The sequence below is a fragment of the Kogia breviceps genome, chromosome 14 (assembly GCF_026419965.1).
Source record: "Kogia breviceps isolate mKogBre1 chromosome 14, mKogBre1 haplotype 1, whole genome shotgun sequence".
NCBI lineage: Eukaryota > Metazoa > Chordata > Mammalia > Artiodactyla > Physeteridae > Kogia > Kogia breviceps.
In genome coordinates, this window is record NC_081323.1 from 53,460,631 (window position 1) to 53,469,626 (window position 8,996).

The window sequence follows — 8,996 nt, forward strand, 5'->3', positions numbered from 1 at the left end:
CCTTGGGACCACTCACCCAGTGTCGTTTCTCTCCACCTGGGACAACGAGTCCTGGATAGCATGCGGGGTATGGGAGCTGAGAAGTAGCAGTTCTGTGGGGTGAGGGGACAGAGCCTCTAGGCGAAGCTTGGAACCCCTCCCCACAGATTCCTCCCTCCCGCATGCCTACTAAGGTGCGTTCACTGCGAGGGCTCAGCAGGCGATATTAAGGACAGATGCAGACCTGGGCTGGGGTGAAGTGGACATGAGAATTAGAGGGGCAAACTATGCAAATTAGAGGGGCACTTAGCCCTTTCTGGTTCAGCCTCCCTTGAGTTACAGATAGGAACTGAGGCCCAGAGTGGCAGCTAGTCTCACAAGGTCCTAGATTCCTGGCTGTTCCATCAGAATGTGAAAGGTGATAGTGGCTTTGCTAAGGATGCTGGGAGAGGGCCACACTCAGGGTGCAGGGTGGCTCCGAAGGCAGAGAAGGCAGGACTGCTCATACACACACACACACACACACACACACACACACACACAAAAGCACACATCACCCCCGTGACACAAGTCACCTCACCCCCCCAGCACCACAGGTGACTGCACAGACACCCACCCAGGCCGAGATGGTGTGTGCATCCCTCCTGTCAACACAGAGAGAGTGTTTTTCCTTCTTTCTTTCTTCTACTTCCCTGGTCCCTAAGATGCCTCAGGAACCAGGCCTCAAGGTGGTGGGGGATAGGAGAAGCCCAAGGCTGACCCAGACTCCCTCTGGTGCGTTCCCCTATACTCTTTATCCTCTGTCCATCTGTTTTCAGAGACCAAATTCCATGGCCCTTTGTGAGATGGGAGCATTGAGGATGTGGACCCAGATCCAACCGACCGTTTCTCCTGGGTTGACTGCCAGGAGTTTTCACTCTGGACTGTTTCACTTAAACTTTCCCCTGCCTACAACAGAGGTGTTATCAATCCGTCTTACAGAGGAGGAAACAGGCTCAGAGAGGGGACATGAGGGTCAGCCTGGGCGAGTTATTTTACTCCCCAGTGCCCTAGAATGGTCCATCTGGCTGCCCCATTCCCCAGTATCCTTGCAAGAAAAGTTAAAAATATCCTCCCTGGGAGCTGGGAGTCCTGACAGCTCCAGGAGCTGCCCAGAGAACTAGAGAGTAGGGGCGAGCAGGCAGTGCTGAGGCATGGCTTGAGGCTCATTTTTGGACTTTACTCCACCTCCACCCCCACATCTTCTCAATCCCACAAAACCTTCCCTAAAGGCCTCTGCCTGCAAGGACACCTGAACACCAGAAACGGTCATAGTCAAAGGGCCCGAGGAGAGGGCCACAGGCACCTTCTGCGTCTCACCCTCTGGAAAGAGCTCAGCCCCTTAAGGACTGCCCCCTCCCTCCACACCTAGGAGCTCAGGACCCCATCCTTCCCAGGCCTGAGGTCCCTCTCTCTGCTGGCCTGTCCCTTACTTCCTCTTGTCCCTGCTGGTCCCCTTGTTTCACTGGGATGGAGGAGTCAGAGTAGGGAAGGGGCACCATCCCATTCAAGCGGTTTTGTTTTCCTTTCTGTGACACAATCTACCTCAGCCAGTCTCTCTTCCCTGCCAGAACTGGACACCCTGGGTCCCTGCCTCCTGCTCCCCATTCCCTGTCTTCCACCCTAGCCTGGCTGCTCAGCCCTTCTCAGAATCCCTACAGCATCCTTGCAGTGAGAGACGGTTCACAGCCCAGAGGGGCCCTTAGTGTCTCTTAAGCCACCTACCCTCCACATCCACTATAAAGAAGAAATGGAGGCACAGAGAGGGCCAGGGACTTGCCCAAGATCACACAGGAAGTCGTGGCAGAGTTAGGCTTTTCCTGGGGATGAGAGGTAGTTGGGTCCATCTTAATTTTGCCAGGGAGAGACGAGAACAGGATGCTCTAGGTACCAAATATGTCAGGCCCTGCCATGCTGTCAGTATCTCAACCCCTAGGAGACCATGTCCCCATTCCCAGGGCAGACTTCTGTCTCCCAGTTTTTTGGAACTGATGCCCCAGGCTGCTGACTGTGCTCCCCAAACCTCTCCAGGCAGCACACACCCCTCATCACACCCCCACGCACTGATGTTCCACGTGCCTTGTAACTGTCACCTGGTTGGACAGCACAGACCTCCACCCCTCCCCAGCAGGGGCTCCCCAACAAGGAAGCCTTTCTTGGTCCTCTCCTTTCATCTGCCTTATCCTCGTATCTCCCCCAAATCTGCCTTACCCCAAGCCAGTTCCCTGCTACACCTGTGTCCTACAGAGGTGTGTCACCCATGAGAGTTGAAGAAAGCGGAGGGCAGGGAGGGCAAGGCCTGGTCCAGGTCTCAGGGTCAGGGCCAACAGGGCTAGGAGTATCCAGAGAGGGAAGGTCTTGCCTGGCAGCCCCAGTGCCCTCTTAAGGGCTAAAGTCCCACAGGTCCCTTGGAGATCACCTGGACTGGGAATTCATTGAAACCTCAGGCAGTGGGGAGGTGGTTTCTGAGTGCATGGGTTGCAAATTCAAATGCCTCCAGTTAATGAAAATAAGAGCAGTAGAGGTGCTAGACAATAAAGAGTGGTGGGGACTCTTGACAAACAGGAGAGTACGTACCCTGCCTATAGCCACTAAAGTTCAAATTTTTGAAAAATCCAGTGCGGGCCAAACTGAACACTCATATTTGACCGTGGGCCACCAGTTTGAAACCTCTGGTCCAAAATGTTAATAAGGTTCTGGGAAGCCTTGAAGAGTCTGGAAACTCCTTTGAGACTTTTCTAGTCCAACCCTAAACCCCCATGGCCTGGCCACCTGAGAACTGGCCGCACGCCCTCTCGATTGAAAAGGCCAGGGAGGTCTGGGCATCCACGAGGTCCCTGGCTTGGGAACCATCATCCGATAAGGGCTGCAGGCCCCTCCAGTGACTGACAGGGGGCAGTGTAAGGACTGGGGTCTTCTCCAGTTTGGGAGCCCCTAGGTAGGAGGAACCTGCACTGGGTGGGGGGAGAGTTCAGGTACAGGCAGAGGACTGAAAGCCAGGACCCAACTGCCCCATCCTGTGCTGGGCCATGCCACCCTTTGGCACCGTGAGGATGGCTCCCTCCCAGATATGGCCCACAGGGAGAGAAGCTATCAATTTCTGTACTTCCCTTCTTTGTAATGTCTCAGTGAAAGAGATGGAGTGAGTGCCAAGCCACGTGGGCAGCAGTGGGGATGGGGTCTGCGGTCCCCCTTCCCAACCAGAGGGGCTTCTGAGACCCTGGGGCTGGGGGAAAAAGACTCTAAAGTGCCCTTCTGGTTGGGGAGGGGCTAGGACATTCCCCGGGTTCTTGGTTGCTGCAGGCAGAGGCGAGGGGAGGAACAGCAGGAAATTGTGGAAGTGGGAGAGGAGGGCCTGATCTAGGGATGGCCTGGTTCCTGGAAGCAGAAAACTCCCTGGTATGTGTGTGGGGTGTGGACCTGCTGTGCCCCGCCTCCTCTACCTTTCCCTTCTCCCAGCAAGAAGGGGGCTGCCTTCTTCCTAGCAATCCTGGCCTTTATTCTATGCACAATCGTCGTTAAGGGCACCCCCAGGCCAGGCTGAAGGGGGGTGGGCCCTGGGCCACCTGCAGTAATCCCAGAGTGGAGGGTAGCTTGAGGCAAAGGGGGTGAGAAAGGCATTAGGTCCAAAAAGGATATTATTCCATCTCCCTCTCACCCAAATCCCAGACTCCAAACCAGGCCTGTCTCCATTTGGTTGGCTAAACAACCACACCTGGAGGGACCCCATCTGAACAACCCCCCAAACCCACTGTCTTTTGTGAACCAGTTGTAAACTATCTGGAAGGGACCTGAATGATTCCCAGATCCCCCCTTATTATTTTCACCCCTGAGGATCCTATAGTTTGGGACATTTTTTCTCCCAAACTAGCCTCACTTCTTGAAGGATAATTAATTTTCCCACATTAAATTAACTCAAACTGAGCTTCTGATTGCAGATAAATGCTTCCAAGGCCTTGAGTTAGCTTCTAGGGCTTAAAGGTGGGGGGAATATCTGTATTCTGTTGGCATTTAATACATAATTCTCAAGAGCACTTGTGGGCCCCATTCTTGCCTCTGGGACCCCAAGTTAGGAATCAGTGGTTTAATCACCCAGCGTCTGTTGAATCATCCTTCCCCCTCTGAAGCGGAAGGTCACACAGTGAGTTGGGAGGGTGGGATCAGAGCCCAGGTTCTTCGGGGTCCCACCAGAACACCCCCAGCCCTGATGCCCCCTCTTCCATTTTTTCTCCAACTCCAGGAACCACTAGCCATGCCTGAGGGGCTGATTTCCCTCCCTCAGCACAATTCCGGGTGATTCTCCCGTCCAGATTCTTTCTTCCCTCCCTAGTCGGCCCCCACCCCGACCCAACTGTGTTTCCAATCCCGATCCCACCTCCTGGTATTTACTGCATCTGTGCCATCCTCAGTCCCGACCCCGCTCACCCCTCTGCCCCTCCCCCAGGAGGGGGAGGGGACCCCAAGCTGGGACTTCTGTACTGAGACTCTTTTGTACTCCACAAACTTTTTGTATATTTTTAATTTTGCTGCAACATGAGATATTAAAAGTCATTTCAGTACGTGCTGTTTGCGTCTTATTGTTTTGGCTATTCTGCGTCAGAGAAAGAAGATGAGGAAGGAGGGTGCGGGGAGAGAGAATACCCCCTGCCACAACCCCTGCGGCTCCTGTGTCTCCCTTCGGAGACAAAGGCATTTGGCTGGAAGGGGACAGCAGCGCTCAAAGTCCCTGTTGATTGGACAGAACCTCAATCACTCAACCAGAATGGTGGGTGGGGCCAAAAATTTAGGGATTTTCTCCAAACTCCTCGTTTTACAGGTAAGGGAAAAAAGGAACTGGGGACAGACTTGCTAGAGGTCACAGAATGAGTCCGTGGCAAAGTCAGGACCTAGACCGAAGTTCCTAATGCCTTTAAAACAAATGTTTATTGAGGTTTTTTTAAAGTTTATTTATTTATTTTAGGCTGCGTTGCGTCTTCATTGCTGTGCGCGGGCTCCCTCCAGCTGCGGCAAGCAGGGGCTACTCTTCCCTAAGACACAGTGAATAAGAAAGATATAAAAGTCATGATCGCTGCCCTCCTGGAGCTTACATTCTAGAGGGCATTGACCCTAAGAGATCTCCCTACCTCCAGGGTTTCCACCCTCTAAGCCAGTGGTTCTCAAACTTCAAAATGCATCAGAATTACCTGGGGTAGAGTGGGGTTATTTAAAATGCAGATTTCCATCTCCATAACTGGAGGGAGGGAAATAGAGCATGCCTGGGAATATGAATTTTAAAGGCTCTCCAGAGGATCTAGTACAAGGGGGTCTAAGAACCTCACTTTGAGGACTATTGCTTTAATGCCTCCTCCCCCAAATGTGACCATGACATTTCCTGGCTTTACAATCTCCCATGGCTCCCCAGGGCCTTCAGAATAAAGATTGTCAACTTTGAAAAAACGCACAAGGTAAAAGCTGTGAGTCAAGAGTTTTACTGAGGGGCTTCCCTGGTGGCGCAGTGGTTGGGAATCCACCTGCCAATGCAGGGGACACGGGTTCAAGCCCTGGTCCGGGAGGATCCCACATGCCGCGGAGCAATTAGGCCCGTGCGCCACAACTGCTGAGTCTGCACTCCGGAGCCCGTGAGCCACGACTGCTGGGGCCCGCGTGCCTGGAGCCTGTGCTCTGCAACAAGAGAGACCACCGCAGTGAGAGGCCTGTGCACCGGACGGAAGAGTAGCCCCTGCTTGCCACAGCTGGAGGGAGCCCGCAGGCAGCAATGAAGACCCAATGCAGCCTAAAATAAATAAATAAATAAATAAAAGGAAAAAGAGCCTTACTGAGGACTATAGCCTGGGAGACTGCTTCTCAGCTAGCTCTGAGAAACTGTCCCGAAGAGGTAAGGGGGGGGAGATCAGCGTATATGTGATTTTGGTGAAGGGAGGTACGTGCAACCAAGCACACATCTCGGTAGAAGGTTGCTGCTAGTCTCAAGGAACAGATATCTTAGTTAATGGTTTTAGTGCTTTTCGAAGTATGGGAAGATGCAAGAATCCAGGTGCATAAAAAAATTTCTCCTGAAAATATATAACTATCTGAAGGTCTGTTCTGCCAGTTTTCCCAGAGCACAGAGTGCCTCATTCCTGATCTCCTTTCAGGGTGTGTTAAAGGTCAGTGACTACAGTGGCTAATGACTCGATTCTTGTAGAGCCAGATGGCTGGTGACATTCTTTAGTAGGCAAGATGCTGACTTTTCACAACCTGGACCCAAAATACCTCTTAATCCTCACCTCCAACATCACCCCACCTAGACCTCATAGCTTCTCCAAACCACCATCTTCCTGTTTCTGTGAGGTTCTCCTGGTTGCCACCCAATGCCCTTTCTCTCCATTCTCTCATGCAGGTAGAGCCCCATTTCCTAGGAGCCCCCAGCCCAAGTGCTCAGGGAATGTAGCCCCTACCTGGCCTTAGGAGGCAAGACAGTAGTTCTCAAAGTGTGGTCCCTAGAGCAGCATCACCAGGAAATTTGTTAGAAATGCTGATCCTCAGAGCCCACCCCAGACCTACTGAATCAGCCATTGTGTGGGTGGGGAGCACCATGTTTTTATAAGCCTTCCCGTGGATTCTGAGGCACACCCAAGTTTGAGAACCATTGGTCCAAGATAATTCCCCTGACTGAGGATTGGTGGGGGCAGGGCCATGTGACCCAATTCTGTGAGGCAGAGACTGCTATATGTCCCCCAGTATCCATGCCCCCCTTTTTTCTGTAAAGGAATTATTAGCTGGGCACATGGCCACTCAGAATAGAAGACTATTTCCCAGCCTCCTTTGCAATTAGGTGTCTCCATGGAAACAAGTTCCGGCCAATGGGATATGAGCAGTAGAACTTTGTGCTGCTTCCATGTCATCCCTTTAGAGGGAGGAGCTGTGCTCTCCTCTGGCTCAGTCTACCCTTCCAACTGGCTTGACTGCAGCTGTGTTGAGAGCCAACTTGAAGTTGAAAGCAAAACCCTAGCCTGGTGGAGCAGCGAGACAGGAAGCCCCTCGGTCCTGGACACATGGAGCTGCTATACCTGCCCTGGACTGCTTATGTGATGGAAGAGATCAACTTCTATCACGTTTAAGCCACTGTTATTTGGATCTTTGTTAGAGCTGAAATATATCCTGGCTAATACATCTGACCCCTAGATCCCTAAGGGAAGTCTTTTGAAGAATCTCTGGGAAAGGTTTTCCTTCTTGATAAAAAGACACACAAGAAGGGGAAACCCTTGGCCTCATCAAGGGTTGATAGCATCAAAACCAGAAAAATGATGAGTAGTATCATGTCTGTATTGGTCCTACAACTGCTACAGCCCTCTTGCCAGCTGTGTTAGTTTGCTAGGGCTCCCATAACAAAATACCACAGACTGGGTGACTTAACAGAAATTTATTTTTTCACAGTTCCGGAAGCTAGAAGTCCAAGATCAAGGTGTCAGCAGGACTGGTTTCTTCTGAGGCTCTCTCCTTGGCTTGCCGATGGCAGCATTCTCACTGTGTCCTTACATGGTCTTTCCTCTGTGTGTGTGCGCCCCTGGTGTCTGTATGTTCAAATTTCCTCTTCTTATAAGGACACTGATCAAATTAGATTAGAACCCACACTATGGCCTCATTTTAACTTAATCACCTCTTTAAAGGTCTTATCTCCCCAATAGCCACATTCTGAGGTACTGGGTGTGCGGGCTTCAACATATAAATTTGGGGCGGGGGACACAATTCAGCCTATAGCACCAGCAAAGCAGAAGATGTAAGGAACTTGATGCCATTTTTGAGCTGCTCAATTAACCAGCCCTAAAATCACTTACATTGGGCTTTGTCTTGAGAGATAATAAATTTCCCTTATGTCTAAGCCACTTTTGATCGGATAGTCTATTCTTGGTAGCCAAAAGTGTCGCATCTCATGCACTGAGTGTTCACGCTGTTCCCTCTGCCTGGACCGACCTTCCTGTCCATACGCCCTTCAAAGCCTGGCTTGAACGCCACAGGCTTGGTGAATGGCTCCTGATTCTACCTTCCCCAAACAAGTTGCTTGCCTTGTTTCAGAGTTCTTTGCCTGTGTGTCTTTCTCTCTCACCAGTTTAGGAGTCAGCATATGCACTGTACACCAGCTGCCACATTCCCCACCCAACCACCATCCCATGGCAATCCCTTTTCCATTGGGAGTAGATCTTGTTTTTCTAATCAGCACTCCAGGGCAGCCCCTGCCAATCAATTGGAGGTGGCTCAAAAGAGGCGAATCCTATTTGCCACAACTGTTAAGTCTTGAGGGCATGGACTTCGTTTTACTCACCTCTTTCTTGAGTCACAAGCAACTTTATTAATAAGTGTTACCACTGTATGCTTCTGATCCCATTTAATCCCTGCAGCAGCCTCCTGAGGCGAGCACCATCATTATCCTGCTTTTGACACACGAGACTCTGGGACTCCAAGAGAAACTACTGGTTCAAGGCCATACACATTCGAACCTAGGTCCACCTGTCTCCGCCCATTTCCACTGACATGTACTAACCACTTGATCTGTTCATGGCCCTGGGGTGGGCACTGCAGGGAACACAGAGATAGTTTGCTCTTTCTAGTGGCATTCAGAACACTTCTTGTCCTGTTTGAGATTCCCAGGAGTTCAGCGATGTTTGGAGTTATTCCAGGAATAATAGACATCCCCATTTTACAGATAGGGAAACTGAGGCTCAGAGAGAAGAAAAGGCTTGCAAAAGTCAGTCATGGGGGACTTCCCTTGGAGGTCCAGTGGTTAAGACTTCACCTTCCAAGGCAGTAGGTGCAGGTTCAATCCTTGGTCACAGAGCTAAAATCCCACATGCCTCATGGCCAAAAATTCAAAAAAACATAAAACAGAAGCGATATTGTAACAAATTCAATAAAGACTTAAAAAATGGTCCACATCAGGAAAATCTTTTTTTAAAAAAAAAGTCAGTCTTGGAGGTGCCAAAGCAAGAGACCACCTTTCA